The sequence below is a fragment of the Schistocerca americana genome, chromosome 7 (assembly GCF_021461395.2).
Source record: "Schistocerca americana isolate TAMUIC-IGC-003095 chromosome 7, iqSchAmer2.1, whole genome shotgun sequence".
Taxonomy (NCBI): domain Eukaryota; kingdom Metazoa; phylum Arthropoda; class Insecta; order Orthoptera; family Acrididae; genus Schistocerca; species Schistocerca americana.
The window spans coordinates 571043329-571051753 of record NC_060125.1 but is presented as its reverse complement, the minus strand read 5'-3'; positions in this window follow the sequence as shown (position 1 = coordinate 571051753).

The following is an 8425-nucleotide window of genomic DNA, read 5'->3' as shown; positions in this document are numbered from 1 at the left end:
AAGAAGCCTGGAGATACTAGAAGTTTTCAGACAGATCATATAATGGTAAAACAGAGATTTAGGAACCAGGTTTTAAATTGTATGACATTTCCAGGGGCAGACGTGGACTCTGACCACAATCTATTGGCTATGAACTGTAGATTATAACTGAAGAAACTGTAAAAAGATGAGAATGTAAGGAGATGGGATCTGGATGAACTGACAGAACCAGAGGTTGTAGAGAGTTTCAGGGAGAGCATTAGGGAACGATTGACAAAAATGGGAGAAAGAAATCAGTAGAAGAAGAATGGGTAGCTTTGAGAGATGAAATAGTGATGGCAGCAAAGGATCACGTAGGTAAAAAGATGAGGGGTAATAGAAATCCTTGGGTAACAGTAGAGATATTGAATTTAATTGATGAAAGGAGAAAATACAAAAATTCAGTAAATGAAGCAGGAAAAAAGGAATACAAATGTCTCAAAAATGAGATCGACAGGAAGTACAAAATGGCTAAGTAGGGATGGCTAGAGGACAAATGTAAGGGTGTAGAGGCGCATATCACCAGGGGTAAGATAGATACAGCCTACAGGAAAATTAAAGGGATCTTTGGAGAAAAGAAAACCACTTGCATGTATATCAAGAGCTCAGATGGAAACCCAGTTCTAAGCAAAGAAGGGAAAGCTGAAGAGTGGAAGGAGTACATAGAGGGTCTATACAAGGGCGATTTACTTGAGGACAATATTATGGAAATGGAAGAGGATGTAGATGAAGATGAAATGGGAGATATGATACTGCGTGAAGAGTTTGACAGAGCACTGAAAGACCTAAGTCGAAACAAGGCCCCGGAAGAAGACAACATTCCATTAGAACTACTGACTGCCTTGGGTGAGCCAGTCTTGATAAAACTCTACCATCTGGTGAGCAAAATGTATGAGACAGGCTAAATACCCTCAGACTTCAAGAAGAATATAATAATTCCAATCCCAAAGAAAGCAGGTGTTAACAGATGTGAAAATTACCAAACTATCAGTTTAATAAGACACGCCTGCAAAATACTAAAAAGAATTCTTTACAGACGAATGGAAAAACTGGTAGGAGGCGACCTCGGGGAAGATCAGTTTGGATTCCGAAGAAATGTTGGAACACGTGAGGCAATACTGACCCTACGGCTTATCTTAGAAAATAGATTAAGGAAAGTCGAACCTACGTTTCTAGCATTTGTAGTCTTAGAAAAAGCTTTTGACAATGTTGACTGGAATACTCTCGTTCAAATTCTAAAGGTGGCAGGAGTAAAATACAGGGAGCGAAAAGCTATTTACAATTTGTACAGAAACCAGAAGGCAGTTATATGAGTCGTGGGGCATGAAAAGGAAGCAGTAGTTGGAAAGGGAATGAGATAGGGTTGTAGCCTATCCCCGATGTTATTCAATTTGTATATTGAGCAAGCAGTAAAGGAAACAAAAGAAAAATTCGGAGTAGGAATCAAAATCCATGGAGAAGAAATAAAAACTTTGAGGTTCACCGATGACACTGTAATTCTGTCGTAGATAGCAAAGGACCTGGAAGAGTAGTTAACGGAATGGACAGTGTCTTGAAAGGAGGATATAAGATGAACATCAACAAAAGCAAAACGAGGATAATGGAATGTAGTCGAATTAAATCGAGTGTGCGGGAATTAGATTAGGAAATGAGACGCTTAAAGTAGTAGATGAGTTTTGCTATTTGGAGGGCTAAGTAACATGATGGTCGAAGTAGAGAGGATATAAAATGTAGACTGGCAATGGCAAGGAAAGCGTTTCTGAAGAAGAGAAATTTGTTAACATCGAGTATAGATTTAGGTGTCAGGAAGTCGTTTCTGAAAGTATTTGTATGAAGTGTAGCCCCGTATGAAAGTGAAACGTGGATGACAAATACTTTGGACAAGAAGAGAATAGAAGCTTTCGAAATGTGGTGCTACAGAAGAATGCGGAAGATTAGATAGGTAGATCACATAACTAATGAGGAGGTATTGAATAGAATTGGAGAGAAGAGAAATTTGTGGCACAACTTGACTATAAGAAGGGACAGGTTGGTAGGGCATGTTCTGAGGCATCAAGGGATCACCAATTTGGTATTGGAGGGCAGCCTGGAGGGTAAAAATCGTAGAGGGAGGCCAAGAGATGAATACACTGAAGCTTGCACAGGACAGAGTAGCATGGAGAGCTGCATCAAACCAGTCTCTGGACTGAAGACCACAACAGCAACAACATGTCATTTTCATTGGGTGTGATCTCCTAATTCATTAAATATTTAACTATATGGTATAGCTCCTTGCGCTACTGCACAAACGCCATAAATATCAAGCCTTGAAATCAAAAACTCGACTGCGCAGTGGTTCGTTAGAGGATTTCCGTTTTTGGTGTTACTTTCTGTAGTATTGTTGCTGCCATTGGTGTGGAGGTGTGTGCGTGCATTAGGGGCACTCTTTAAGAAACACATTCTTTAAGAAATTTGATACATGATGGGCTAAACTTACCGTGCAGAAAAGCCACGAAGATGTAATGCCAGAGCTGGTACTCCATTAGTTTCCCCTACGATCGTCCCTTCAACATTTTTGCCAACGAAGTGACACAATAAAGACTTCGTCTCCAAATCAACAGCAATTCCACACCGTAGTCGGCGCAGCCGCCGAAACAATTCTGATTACATAAACTGTACAACACCATGTAAAGTCATTTTCAACAGCCCAAGATGAACTAAACTCACCGTGCAGCCACACTCGGGCAGGTGTACTGGTGAAGTTGATACTCCAGGCGCTTCAGTTACGTTCGTGTCTTCCGATTTGTAGCCGGGGAAACGCCTACAACATGAAACAAGAATGAGTTTACTTCAAACTCCTCTTCTTTCCACAACAAAAAAAAATTTCTTACAGTTATCGACTAAGTGCTCGAAAGAATTCTGAGTAGGTAAACAGCATAACGCCAGTTAACCACCACTTGCTACTACCTACCCTGAGCTAAACTCGCTGTGCAGCAAAATAAATACTCGTACGCGTGCTGCCACTAGAGGAGCTTCTGTTACTGCCGTCTCTTCCACATCGTTGCCGTGAGACGCCTACAACGCGAAAAATAACAAAGTGTTTATTTTCAAACTCCTTTTGTTTCCAAAACTTTCAACCACCGAAGATGAGCTAAACTCGCTGTACAGGAAAAATCCAGCAGACGTGCTTTCGAAGCTGCTGCTCCAGGAGCGTTCGCTAGCTACCAATGCCCCTTACTCTTTGTTGTCATAGAAACGCCTACAATGTGAGACAACAAAAGGTCCTAAACCTTTGCTGTCTTACGTTGTTGGCGTTTCTCTGACAACAAGCTCCTACTCTTTCCAAAAGAAACAGTCATTTCATACCGCGATTCGTGCAACTGCCGACACAATTCTTAGTAGATATGGAGTATAAAACCATATAAAAGTCAATTTCATCTACCCGACATGAGCTGAACGTGTCGGTTAATTCTAGTGCCCGATTCCAAGCGTCACCTTCACCGGTCACATCCCATGAGATGTCATGAGATTATGATGCGAAGAATGCATAGAAGTATTAAGTGGCGCGTTAATGAATGCTATTTGTGGTTATCTTAGCAACTTGCGTAAACTGCTGTTTATTTGAAATAAACTGTAAAACAAAACAAACAAACAAAAATACGACGCACTATGTAGGGCCAGCCGATGTGGCCGACCGGTTCAAGGCGCTTCAGTGCGGAACCACGCTGTTGCTACGGTCGCAGGTTCGAATCCTGCCTCGGGCATGGATGTGTGTGATGTCCTTAGGTTAGTTAGTTTTAAGTATTTCTAAGTTCTAGGGGACTGATGACCTCAGATGTTAAGTCCCATAGTGCTCAGGGCCATTTGAACCACTATGAAGGAGTTATGTAAATTGGTTACAGACCGATACATTACAGGTATCGACGGAAAATGCGAAATTATAAACTTTGGGGGTCAATGGATGAATGTGTGATGCTGTACCGCAGTTTCACCACGCAGCTGGGATGGGCAGAAAACACCAGACATGTCGATACCAGAACATAATTACTTCGCGAATTTTATTCCATGTACTCAGCTGGAGAGAAGCTAATGCCTCACAGGCAGGTGTGTGAACAGCATTCGCAGATGTCATCATTTGAGAGAGAGGACATGTAGTTGGGGTCAACGAAGCCGGTTGGAGCAGACGGTGAATCGCTCGACATTTGAACAGTAACGATGCTACTGTTCGATTATGCTTGCACGAATGGGTGAACCGTGGCCGAATACAGTGTCAAGAAGGAAGCGGGCGACCTAGAGAGACGGCAAAATGTGACGGCCGATCATTCGTCAGAGAGGCACTCAGAGCCCCGGATGCATCATTATCATCGCTCCGATGCGAAATTGGTGCTTCAGTGACCGCAGGGACCATTAAAAAACGGTACCCCTTGCGCTGATTACCATTTACACTACTGGCCATTAACATTGCTACACCAAGAAGAAATGCAGATGATAAACGCGTATTCATTGGACAAATATATTATACTAGAACTGACATGTGATTACATTTTCACGCAGTTTGGGTGCATAGATCCTGAGAAATCAGTACCCAGAACAACCACCTCTGGCCGTAATAACGGCCTTGATACGCCTGGGCATTGAACCAAACAGAGCTTGGATGGCGTGTACAGGCACAGTTGCCCATGCAGCTTCAACACGATACCACAGTTCATCAAGAGTAGTGACTGGCGTATTGTGACGAGCCAGTTGCTCGGACACCATTGGCCAGACGTTTTCAATTACTGAGAGATCTGGAGAATGTGCTGGCCAGGACAGCAGTCGAACATTTTCTGTATCCAGAAAGGCCCGTGCAACATGAGGTCGTGCATTATCCTGCTGAAATGTAGGGTTTCGCAGGGATCGAATGAAGGGTAGAGCCACTGGTCGTAACACATCTGAAATGTAGCGTTCATTGTTCAAACTGCCGTCAATGCGAACAACAGGTGATCGAGACGTGTAACCAATGGCACCCCATACCATCACGCCGGGTGATACGCCAGTATGGCGATGACCACGCTCCCAATGTGCGTTCACTGCGATGTCGCCAAACACGGATGCGACCATCATGATGCTGTAAACAGAACCTAGATTCATCCGAAAAAATGACGTTTTGCATTCGTACACACAGGTTCGGCGTTGAGTACACCATCACAGGCGCTCCTGTCTGTGATGCAGCGTCAAGGGTAACCGCAGCCATAGTCTCCGAGCTGATAGTCCATGTTGCTGCAAACATCGTCGAACTGTTCGTGCAGATGGTTGTTGTCTTGGAAATGTCCCCATCTGTTGACTCAAGGGATCGAGACGGCGCTGCACGATCCGTTACAGCCATCCGGATAAGATGCCTGTCATCTCGACTGCTGGTGATACGAGGCCGTTGGAATCCGGCACGGCGTTCCATAGTACCTTCCTGAACCCACCGATTCCATATTCTGCTAACAGTCACTGGATCTCGACCAACACGAGAAGCAATGTCACGATACGATAAACCGCAATCGCGACTTCATCAAAGTCGGAAACGCGATGGTACAACAACGTTTCACCAGGCAACGCCGGTCAAATGCTGCTTGTGTATGAGAAGTCGGTTGGAAACTTTCCTCATGTCAGCACGTTGTAGGTGTCGCCACCGGCGCCAACCTTGTGTGAATGCTCTGAAAAGCTAATCATTTGCATATCACCATTCGGTTAAATTTCGCGTCTGTAGCACGTCATCTTCGTGGTGTAGCAATTTTAATGGCCAGTAGTGTATCTCTGTACACCAACTTGCGCGTTCATAGTGGTGTCGGTTACCTTCGGCCTGGAATCTCATTGGGTGGACTAGATTTGTCTTCAGCGATGAGTGCCGCTCCCAACTGGGCCCCGATAACCACCGAAGACGTACCTGCAGATGCCCCGGACAGCGATGTGATACCAACCTGAGTGTCGCTCGCCGTATGGCCCGACAACCAAGAGCTACGCTCTGGGGCGCCACTTCTTTTCACTGCAGGACCTCTTCGGTTGTCATCTGCGGCACTCGTACAGCACAGCGGTCCGTCGACGGTATCCTACGTCCCGTTCTGTTGCCCTTCATTTCAAGCCGTCCAGGACTTGAGTTTCTACTACTTGCCTTGGTGCTTGCCAAACCCTAATTCGGCCAGCGAGATCGTCTGATCCCTCTCTAATTGAGACAATTTGGAGCATTATGAGCAGAGCTCTCCAACCAGCTCGAGATTTTGGCGATATAACTCTCCAGTTTGGACAGAATTTAGCACGATATCCCTCAGGAGGACATCCAATAACTCTATCAATCAATGCCAAGCCGAATAACTGCCTGCATAAGGGCCAGAGGTAGACCAACGCTTTATTGACTTGTTCAGTATGTGAAGCTCTTTCTATCGAATAGATCTTCCACTTTGTCTGAAACTACAATAATTTATTCTTCTGAACATGCGCATCACATCTACCGAGTTTCCTCCTATTCGGATAATTCCTTCGTGGTGTGTCGTTTATTTGTCCTGTAGTGTATGTGCAATTTTCGATGGTGTGCTTCGGCAGGAACACTGGCGCACTGATTAAGCTGCTGCGAGTTAGTCAAGTAGCAACCACATATATAATCTTGATTCTCATAAGAATTTCACTGTTTTTTCGAATGTGGCACGATTTCTGAGGGTGAAATTACTCAAGAAGACAACGTATATTGCTTCGAATGAATAGTTTAGCAATCTTCTTCTTCTTCTTCTTGCGTTACGGCCTCTGTAGAACCACGGGTAGCCCCTTCGTGGACTGCATTCTCATCTTCTTCTCCCAGAACCGCTTCATTCTTTCTCTTCTTTTCTCTCGCTCTTCTTCCGACATCTTCAGTGTCCATTTCTTCTGTCGGCTCCACTGGTGACACTCTAATCTTTTTCTGTATTCTTCTCTGTCACTGATCTCCTGCATATTGGTTGGTGTATATTTATTCCCGCAATTTTCCTTTCCTTCGACCTTGGTCCCCAATCCCTATCAGTTTTTCCGAAGTTCAACAACCCACTTGGTTCCTGTCTTTCCCCTTGTCCTCCCTGTTGTTTTCCACTCTCTCTTCGTCATTCTGTCCATACTCATCCTAACTACATGTCCAGCAAATCTTGCCCTTTTGAGTTTGATTTCCCCGGATATTGGTCTCATGTTCCGGTACAGTTCTTCTCTAGGTCTTCGCTTCCACCTCTTTTGGGACCTAGTATTTTTCTCAGTATTTTTCTCTCTTCTTTCTCTAGTTGTTCTGCCCCATTTCTTCATAGTGTCATCGTCTCAGCAGCATATAATACTGCATTCCTCACCGTTGCCTTTTGCGTCCTCTTCCGTCTCACTTACTATTGCTATGTCGTCTGCAAAGGCTAGACAATTTTGATTAGCAATCAAATTTATAACCTAGGTTCTCACAAATAGTTGGCTGTTTTTTATGTTGTACTATTTCCGTGTGTTAGGTTAGTCAGGAATCCGAGAGCACAGCTTACACTGCTGCGGGTGAAACGATCTGCAATCATATTTGTATTACTGTTTCTCACAAGTATTTGGCTTTTTTTTTTCGAAACGTGAGGTTAGGCAGGGACCAAAGAGGACAGCTATATAAGTCGATTCTAGTTCTCCATTCTTCGTCCGTCTTTTTCTGTGATTTTTCATTAAATGCGTATTGTTACTCTTTTATGATTTGTTTTCTTACTTCATGGTCTTTGTCCTTGAGCTACGCAGGTCAAGTCTACTTGTCTATTCGAAAGTTTGTCATTTATTGCGTTTTTGCAGTAGTACAGAAAAGGATACTTTACAGTTAAAACTTTAATGGATTTGGAGTCCACACTTAATGAAAATGACAAATAATAACTGAACGTGTAATCGACAATTACAGTGATACCATATACGAAAATTCTGAAAGAGTGCACAGTAGACACCTAGTGCAATAACAGTGATACAGGAAGTAATATCAAAAACAGAAATCTTCTAACAAACACGTAACTATTGCGTAAACGTGAATCGGTAACTTGAAACGAAGTACTGCAACAAACGCTAAAAACAGTGAACCCTTGATTCAACAACAAGATTTCGCCTGTGTAGGTAACTTCTGCGTACTGTGCCTTCTTTTAGAATCTTCATATGTGGTATCACTCTAACTGTCGATTCCATGTTCCTTTATCTTTTAATTTTCATTACGTGTAGACTGCCAATTCGTCGAGGATTTAACTGTAAAGTACTGCTTCCTGTACTACTGCAAAAACGTAACGAATAATGAACCTTGGAATCGAAAACGGGAATTGACTTATATAGGGCAGTTCTAATTAGTTTCGAAGAGCTGTTATTTTTCCTTGAATTTTCGGTACTTGTGTAGTGCTTTTTGTTTTAGGATTTCTGTGTTGCTCACTCCTTATTTTCTGTTAATGTCCTG